This window comes from Euprymna scolopes, chromosome 20 (genome assembly GCF_053919585.1).
Source record: "Euprymna scolopes isolate OS-2025 chromosome 20, ASM5391958v1, whole genome shotgun sequence".
In the NCBI taxonomy this organism is placed as follows: Eukaryota; Metazoa; Mollusca; class Cephalopoda; order Sepiida; family Sepiolidae; genus Euprymna; species Euprymna scolopes.
This window is the reverse complement of record NC_136501.1, coordinates 17,338,525-17,348,710: the sequence shown is the minus strand read 5'-3', so window position 1 is coordinate 17,348,710 and position 10,186 is coordinate 17,338,525. Positions and strand designations below refer to the sequence as shown.

Here is a 10,186-nt window from a genome sequence, read left to right as displayed (position 1 = left end):
TCATCCGTATTTATGCTATCAATTGGTTGAAACAACCACGGGACGCGCTGAATTCTGTTCTCTCTCTCTCTCTCTCTCTCTCTCTCTCTCTCTCTCTCTCTCTCTCTCTCTCTCTCTCTCTCTCTCTCATACACACACACCCACACGTGTTAGTAGATACACACACACACACACACACACACACACACACACACACACACACACACACACACACGTGTCAGTGGATCACTGGATATATATATATATATATATATATATATATATATATATATATATATATATTATATATGTATATTATATATATATATATATATATATATATTAGTTGAGTTGTATTAACACCTATAGTACAATTAAATGTAAAGAACATTTTTCATTCTTATTTTTTTCAAGATTGAGCGTACGTTTTGTTTTTAGCATGTAAAAAAAAAAAAACGAAAAAAAGGTTGCCAAACATATTTAATAAAATATATATATATATATATATAAAAGCAAGAGGAATGTCTGCATTATCGGAATCTTTTCTGTTTTGTCTCATCCTAATCAAGTCGACGCGATTTCAGGGACGGAGTGCGGACGGACGGACGGGTTAATGCGGCCCTCAACTGGGAGAGGAAGTCACGTGGTTTTTAAACGCGCCATAACCGTGTAAAAAAAAAAAAGGTAAGGAGAGAGAGAGAGAGAGAGAGAGAGAGAGAGAGAGTAAACGAAATATTCCACTCACACCTGTCAACTAAAAACTTTCCCCGTGTCGTACCTGTCCAGTGGACATCACGAATCTTTAAAGAAATAGAACATTTTTGCGCTGAAAACGGCGACCTGTGCGATTTTAGATCTTTACGCCAAGCCGGGATCATTTAATCTACGTAAATATAAACACGTGTTCTATTTTTTTTAACCCTTTATTTGTGTGTGTGTGTGTGTGTGTGTGTGTGTGTGTGTGTTTTACTCTACCCCCTCCCTCTCTCTTCTTTCATATGCTTTGTTTAAAAAAAAAGAAAAAAAAAATACTGAAAGAATGTGCGTGCCTGTGTCTGACGATTGGCAACCTGAAAGAAGGTGGGATATTTATACATATATTTTTTTCGTTTTAACTTCGTGGTCATATATTTTCTACACATTTTAGTTATATCTTTTGTATCTGTCAACATTACTTGATTTACTTAAGTGCAGTTGTTTTTTTTTAATCTTTCAACTCTTTATTGATGTAGAAAATTTTCGCTTCAAGTTTAGTTTATTGCGCGAAATGCTGAGGTTTACTTGTTGAAACCCTCACGCCATCGACGCGCGTTCATTTTTTTTTTTTTGTACTTATGCAGAATACGAACCAGTTGTTGTTGTTGTTGTTATTATTATTATTATTATTATTATTATTATTATTATTGTTGTTATTGTTGTCAGATAAGATTTTCAAGTTAAATTAAGTTTTTACTGCATTTGTTTCTCCACGAGAACAAGATGTGACACAAAGTCGTTTTTTATGCGGTGGTGATGGATGGAAACCAGCTCCCTCAAAAGGAGCACTCTGGCAGTAGACAAAAATACAAATTACCTTAGTCAATGTAGAAGAAATAGAAATATACTAAGGATAAATTAACTTATACAGATACTACACTTAGATCTTAGCCCAAAGGCCAGAAACCTTATTTATTTATTTTTCAATTTTACTGCACCTTTTTATCAAATTTGTTGGATGAAAGTACAGGTAAAAGTCCCTCCTCCACCACATGTTAAGAATGGGTTTCTGAATAGCATTATTATTTCAGTATCGTCCGTTTTCTGCAAAAGTGCCTTTCTTTTCTTTTTTCTTTTTTTTTTTTTTTACATTGAAATCTTTGTCTTGATTAACAGATCAGACAAGAAGATCTGTGTGTCTTTGTTTATCGCCCATACGTAACTTTGTTAAATACGTTCGAAATAATTTAAGTTTTATTTTGTTAATCGGATATTTATTGAAAGAAAAAGAAAAATGGAAAACTATTTACTTTTTTTTAATGTAAATATAACTTTTAGTTTCTTTCCTTGTCTTTTGGATCCTAACAAAGTGCATATATTTATAAACAATAAAAAGTAAATAATTTGCCCATATCTTAAGGAGCACGGACCCCCACTGTGAATGCAGTATTATGGTGACTGATATAATTCTAGTTAAGAGTACTATAGGCATTGTTATCACGTTATAGACCAAGCATGACGCGAACGAGGCCCATTTTCCTCACATTTCTTTTATAAACTTGTGTCTAAATTGTTTTAAATGTAAATGTTTTAAATATTTCCTTTATCTTATCTGTCTTCGGCTAGTGATGAGAATCCTTCTAGACTGAGACAATTTTTATTTTTGTCTCAATTCAGAATGCCTCTTTATAGGGAGATGTATTTCCCCAAATTAAAAACCTGATTTTATGTCTTCCTGTCCTCGTGGGGAGGCAGGTAGTAAGGAGTCCTTACTGTAAGGACTATATATTTAACTTGTTTTTCTTTAAAACATCCACCCGGGCAACACCGATTAAATACAACCAGTATACTATATTTTATCTTGATTTTCACTTTTACACATGTAGTTTGCATTTATTATTTCGTGGACACTGGCTCAATTTCCAATTTTGAATGATCGATTTATTGAAATTCGTAGCAAGCATTAAAGTTTTGTTTTTGTATATAAAAAAAAAACTTCATCCCCTTCTCCCCAATAAGATTCTATTTTTTGAAAATTTATTTATTTATTTATTTATTATTTTATTTATTTATTTAGACGATTACGTGTTGAACTGTTGAACATCCTAAAAAAAATATGCCGAAAAGAAAAACAAAACAAGAAACAATTGTTTTAAAAGTGGGGTGGGTCAGTTTCATATAGAAATTTTACATAAAATCATCCCCACATTTCCGGGCCATTCTAACTTTTTTTGAGCAGTAAACTAAAAAATTTGTTAGCACTAACCCTAAGCCCGAGTAGCAAGGTCGTAAAACCACGTGTAATCACTAGGGCTATGACAACAGCATATTCTTTTCCTTGTTTTGATTTTCAGGTATATATCCATTGATATATTATATGTTTTTATGTAGAGTGATGTGGTTCTCGGTTGATTGTGTCTAACTGTGTCGGATATATACTCGAGAGTAAAAACAATGAAAAGAATATGCTGTTGTCATAGCCCTAGTAATCACGTATGAAAATTGTCACTATTTATAACATAAGGAATTACATTACTTAGTATCCAGAACACTATTTCTTTGCGGCAAATTTAAATGCGATATTCGTTTTCAGCATACCCGAAAACCTTTAAAAGTAGTCATCAAAGGTGATTATTAAAGTAGAAAGTAAGTAAAAATTTACCGAATTGATATTCGGTAAATCAGACATTGTTAAATGCAAGCATGAAAAGTAATATAGTTAAGCCTCAACATGGAGAAGTAAAGGACTTGTTGTTAAAACTGGAAAAGAAAAGGACAAGATATTCTAGTAAAAAATTTAATAAATTTATAACTTAAAATATTGCTGCATTAAGAATTGATTATATAATGTTATAAAATGAATTTTTAAACAATTCTTAATGCTGCAATATTTTAAGTTATAAATTTATTATATTTTTTACTAGACTATCTTGTCTTTTTCTTTTCCAGTTTTAACAACAAGTCCTTTACTTTTCCATGTTTAAGCTTAACCATATTACTTTTCATGCTCGCATTTTTCTATTTTAATCCATGATTTTTCCAGGCTTGTAGTAGATTCACTTGTTCTTTGTTTAATTTCAGTCTTTTTTTTTTTTTTGCCCCCATAAACACATATGAATAACAATGTACGGCACTCGTCTGCTTTCAATAAAATCCCCCCCCAATTATCTCTCTTTCACTCTCTGTTTCACTTGTTACGTCTCTTTTCGTGAGAGCAGTGAATTGGTAGCAACAGTATTCGCTGAAGCGACATGGTTGCTATGGAAACCAGTCATAAAAAGCGTCGCTCACCTCCTTAGGTTTTTTTTACGATTTTGTACACCACTTAATTCATCATAACTTTTTTTTTGACTGAACGAAAATTCAATTTATTTTCACAATATAGCTGAGAAGGTGATCTATAAACTGTAATAATTGTTTAAAATTTGGTCGAAAAATGAGTGAATGGTGAAACTTTAAAGCAGTTCTAAATGACTAAAACTGCTACCTAAACGACTAAAACTGCTACTTAACCATATATTGAAACACAGTAGTGTTTGAATTTATATATATATATATATATATATATATATATATATATATATGATTGTTAAGATGGGTGAAATCCGACGATATGAAAACTAGATCAATGACCATCCCTCTTGAAAAAGCCCGCATAAATCGGGCGAAACGTTGAGCGTTCAGGTCCTTCCACCTTCAATCTATTTTTCATATATATATATATATATATATATATATATATATATATATATATATAATTAGGATCGTCGGTAACTGTGACACCCTGCACTGGTGATTCCCGAAAGGATGAACCACTAGTGTCTGTAGGTATTTAATAATTATTATGGTAAATAATTATATATATTTATTTAATTATGTTCCGTTAGAATACTTTGTACTGATGCACATTACAGACCGTGCTGTTTTTAGGATTCTTCCTAGTTAAATTCAATTTTTATAATATCTTTTGTGTGCTAAATTGTTAGGTGAAAGTACATCAAAAAAGAATTCTCGCCATTTAAAGAATGGGTTTCTAACTAATAACGTTATTATTTCAGCATGGTCCGTATTCTGCATATAATCGATTTAATTTAGTTATTTTCATGGCAAGTACTCGTCTGAAGTCCAATCTATGATCTCCCCCTTGCCAAACTAGAAACACTCGTCTAGCTGAAAACACTATCCATAATTTCCCCCACTCTTTATCTGTGCCTAAACCTAAACATACATTCCATGAACAAAGTTTCTTTCTTAGAACTGCACATCTGTGGAACTCTCTTCCATATGCTTGCTTTCCGGCTGATATGGTCGTCTTCAAGTCCAACGTAAACAAGTACTTGATGAGCCGTTCCTCTTAAGTTAAAATTACCAAATTTCCACTAACAATTGTTACGACATTGTCCCATTGACCACTGTATGCTTATTAACCCTTATCCTTGAATGGCCTCTGTGTCTTGATTAATGGTGACTCCTTTGTAAAAAAAAAAAGAAAAAAACCCTTTGCAAATTAATTTGTTATCGCAACAGCCGCTTGCAATTAACTTCTCGCTGGCAATGGCTATTGGTCTTCACTGGAATTTGGGTGGCAATAAGTCTTCGCACTTATCCAGTGGTGATTTGCATAGTACTTTCTCTCTTTGGTCTTTCCATTCTCCTTGGCCCTTTTTAAGTATTTGCCGTAGTACCTGTCAGTGCCAGCACTATATTTTTTGGAGGTGGTGGGGGGAAGGTATTCAATTTACAATTTTTCAGTTTCAGTTTTCTTGGTTGCATCTTTTTTGTTTTACTTCTCTTGCATTTTGCATACGGTCGGTTAACATTTGTAACTACTGTTGATTAGTTTCCGCACTCGAGGGATTTCAGCTGCTTTCAGCATTATTGTCCGTTGCGTAGCCTGAGTCTTTTCCTTATATTACGTTACTATCAATATTTACTAGCAGGACCTGTGGAAATTCCACAGAGGACTCATATGTAATATATTGATGTTGCCATTCTGTAGATGTTCAGCGTAAATGAAGACGCTCTGATATTATTGTAGCTCTTTTGTTAAAACTGCAGAAGTATTTATCTAAGCTAGCGTGGACGCCTGGCGTAGCCCAGTCGTAAAGTACGCTTAAATATGATATTTAAATTCTTGCAGATTTCGTATATTATTATTTTAGTTATTGTTCTATCGATTTTTATATATTATGAAGTTGCGATTTCAGAAATAAAAAAATATATATATATCCATATGACTTGGGTGCATCAGCTTGAATCGAAACCGAAACCAAACCTTATATATATATACACAGGGTGACCCCCCCCCCCCAAAAAAAAACAACAGCTAAATGGAGGTCATCTAGAACATATGCTGTAGAACGGAGAAAAAAAGGCCTAGTGTTTTGGATATAATTAAACTAGTTATGACCAAAGTTTCATTTCATTCGGACAAAACACTAAGGAACGGGGCCTAATTAGAGTCGGGGCCCGTTTTTTTTTGGGGGGGTCACCCTATATATATATATATATATATATATATATATATATATATATATATATATATAACTTGAGTTCCTTCAGCTATAATCCAAACCAAAACTTATGAAGAATTCTTGGTAAAATTATTTATAACAAGAAACTGCACGCTTGTGGAACTCTGTTCCGTCTGCCTGCTTCCCACCGGACTACAACTTAGATGTGTTCAAGTCCAACGTTAATAAATTCCTAATGAACCGCCCCCTTAAGTAAACACTTCATCAAATCTCCACACTAACGTATTGTACTTGCAATATAACCTTATCCCTGAGTGGCTTCCGAGCCTTGATAAGTGGTGATCACTGTGTAAAAAAAAAAAAATTAAAAAAAATGGAAGTCCATAACAATTAAACGACAGTCACTCGGATGTAATCATGACACACAAAATGAATAACACACGCGCTATCCTATTAATATATAGATTTATTTTTCACCAAAAATATTTTTAGTTTATTTTATTGTGAAGTTCACTTTCTTGATCAAACTTTTTTATTAAAAAAAAAAAAATGAATGTGGAACGATGCATCTCTCAGAAATTTGTAATAATTGACTCAACAAATATTTCTACTCACTGTTGGGCGTAAAGGAGGATTTACAAGGAAACTTTACAATGCCATTATAAGTGAACTTTATGTCGCTGTGAATAATCGTGTCAGGGATACATAATACATTGCTGAAAACAAAACAACAAAAATAAATAAATAATAAATGCCCTTCCTTAATATTATAGCACTAAACCTTTTAGTCAGGAAGGTGTGCGCGCAGAACTATTAAAAGTCCATTTCACCGAACATTTTTTTTGTTTGTAATGAAAATCGCCCTAGATAAAGCAAACCTTATATATATATATATATATATATATATATATATATATATATATATAAACTGTATCCGGCCACGCGTTGCTGTGGCTAAGTGGAAATGAAAAAAAAAAAAAATGCTGAGGGTTACGGAAATCCCCCCCCCTCTCCTCCGAAATCCGCACAGGACACCTAGTTTTGCGTTTATCACGTTAATCTCATCGATTACAAACCTAACACTCAGGAGTTATATATAAAAAGAAAAGTTTTTTTTAAATATTATTTTTGATTTTTATCGTTGAGTTCGCTGTGTTTTTTTTTTTTGGAAATGTAACAACGGGAATACCTTGGCTCAATCACCGCAAAAAATACTTCGTGTCCATCAAACTTAAAAACTGAAACTCGAAATGAAATGAAACGTCACTTATTTATTTATTTATTTATTTATTTATTTATTTATTTATTATTTGTTTGTTTCATTATTGTTTTTGTGGTGGTGTTTGTTTTTTTGGGGTTTTTTTTTTTGCTGCACTTTTCTTTATTTAGGCACGCATTTATCACAAAAGAACGAATTACTATTTCGTTATCTTTCTTACTAAAACAAAATTGTTATTTCTAGTATTTTTCCCCCATGCGCACCTGCTCGAATTACTATTTCGGGTTCTCTTGACCCTTGTGTCTCACAATTTTTAGCCTGCTAAAATCTTAATCACGCGATTACAGTGTAGCGACAATAAAATACACCATTCATGTAATTCTCGCTTGTTATGAATTTAGCTGAATACGATATTTAAAAACACTTTATTGGTACTTATGCATTTATGTTACCAGGCTAACGGGTGTTTTATAACTATTCTCTAGTTTCACTTAATTCAATAAACGAAAAAGATATCGTAAAACTTGAATTTATACATAGGGATAATAAATTTCATTATATATATTCTTGGTGGGGGGATTGACTTAGCAAGATAAAAGACCGTTTGAATAAATGCACAATGGTTTAGATTTGTAATTATAAAAATAAATCAGGTAAAACTTGCGGAGGATGCTCTGTTTTACGGTTGTTCTAAAAATGGAACGGAAATTTAAATTTGGTTCCGTTTTAATCTTTATTTTTTTTTTCTTGTCCTCCCCAAAAACGAAAGTAATTGAAAGAATAACATTCAACAATCATTCTTTATATATATATATATATATATATATATATATATGTCTTCTGTGTGTCATAAGTAAGCTGCTGGAATCCATATTAAATAGAGAAGTAGTCAACTATCTCAGCAGAAATAACCTTCTTAGTGACATGCAATATGGTTTCCGTTCTGCTAGATCTACAGCAGGTATGCTAATGATTATATCTCATAGGATTAGTGAATTTCTCGACAAAGGCTTCCTTTCTAGGGCAATTGCTCTTGACATCAAAGGCCTTCGATAAGGTATGGCATAAGGGCCTACTTTACAAGATTTCCAGCTACGGTATAACTGGAAATGTTTTCTCAATTATTAAATCATTTCTCTCTGATAGGCTCATAAGAGTAGTGGTTGATGGGCAGAAATCAGAAGCCCACAGTATTAATGCTGGAGTCCCTCAGGGGTCCATCCTGGGCCCAACTCTCTTCCTGATCTACATCAATGATCTCCCAAAACACATACTTAAATCATTCTTTGACATCTATGCTGATGACTCGACCATCTATGGCAACACATCAAAGGCCGTAAATGACAAAGTTCTCTCTAATTCTCTCTCCTCTGATCTTGAACGCGTGGTACAGTGGGGAAGAGGTGACTGGTTACTTTTAATGCATCTAAAACCAAACTCCTATCTTTACATCATCAACGCTCTGATCCCCATCTGGCATCAATTGAAATGGATGGCTCTCGTCTTGGGAGGCTCCATGTTTTGACAAGCTTCTGGGATTGACCTTTACTCCTGATCTGAAATGGAACATGTATATCAAATCTGTTGCCCAGGTCGCTGGAAAAATGGTGGGATCCTTCTACCGCTCCAGAAGATATCTCACTACTGATGCAATTCTCTATCTATATAAAAGCCAAGTACATCAAAGGATGGAGTACTGCTGCCACATCTGGGCAGGAGCTGCTAAAAACAGCCTATCCTGCCTTGACAGAGTACAAAATAGACATTGTGGATTAGTGGGGGATGCCCTTTTCTCTTCCCTTCAACCTCTCTACCACAAGACACGTTACGAGCCTGTCTTTGTTTTATCGTTACTTCTATGGCAAGTGCTTCTCTGAGCTCCAATTTCTGGTCCTCCCCTAGCCAGTCTTTCAGGAAAAACACCCGTCTAGCTGAAACCACTGTCAGTAATTTTCCCCACTCTTTATCTGTGCCTAAATCAAAACGTAGATTCCATGAACAAAGCTTCTTTCTTAGAAGTGCACACCTGTGGAACTCTCTTCCGTTTGCCTGTTTCCCACCTGATTACAACTTGATGTCTTCAAGTCCAACATAAACAAATTCCTGATGAATCGCCCCCTTAAGTAAGATACTTTACCAAATCTCCAATAATAATGATTACTACGATACTATCCCATTGATAGTACACGCAATAACCCTTATTCCTGAGTGGCTTCTGGGCCTTGATAAGTGGTGACCGCCATGTAAAATATATATATATATATATATATATATATATATATATGAAAGATTTTTTTTATTAAACTAAAATTTTAGAAACAGGAACGAAATAATTTAGTTTTTAAACGAAAAAAAGCCAATTTGGTATACCTTTTTGGTTTTTCACATAACTCAAATTCACCGTTGTCCGTTCACATTTAAAATGTCGACTTTTATATGCTTTCGGGTATGCATACAATGAATAAACACCCCAACCTCCCTATGTTAAGAATGGTTTTCGGAATAGCCCCCCACCCTCAACCTCCTCATATTAAGAACGGCTTTCTGAATTGACACCTCTAACCTTGTTAGCATACCCCAAAACCTATAAAAGTTGATATGTCAAATGTGAACAATGAGTTGGACGCAATGTCACAATGTATTGAATTTAAAACAGAACAAAATTTAAATTTCCGTTCCATTTTTACAACAACCGTAAAACAGCATCCTCTGCAGTTTTACCAAAAATCATTTTATTTTCAGTTATTCTGTACTTTCATCTAACAATTTAATAAACAAAAAGTATTGTAAAACTTTAATTTAACGTGAAAATACTGAA

General features: G+C 33.6%; 1 protein-coding gene across 4 annotated transcripts in view; it reads left to right on the top strand.

Annotated features, from left to right (window-relative positions):
* Window positions 1-696: 696 nt before the first annotated feature.
* LOC145241334 (dystrophin-like) overlaps window positions 697-10,186 on the top strand; it is a 1,936,823-nt gene continuing 1,927,333 nt past the window's right edge. For 3 of the 4 annotated variants that reach the window (XM_080104173.1, XM_080104174.1, XM_080104171.1), the window contains exon 1: window positions 952-1,059. The gene's annotated coding sequence lies outside the window, so the exon portion shown is untranslated. Of the gene's footprint in view, window positions 867-951; window positions 1,060-10,186 lie in introns of those variants that run through there. The other variant, XM_080104172.1, reaches the window with a different exon arrangement.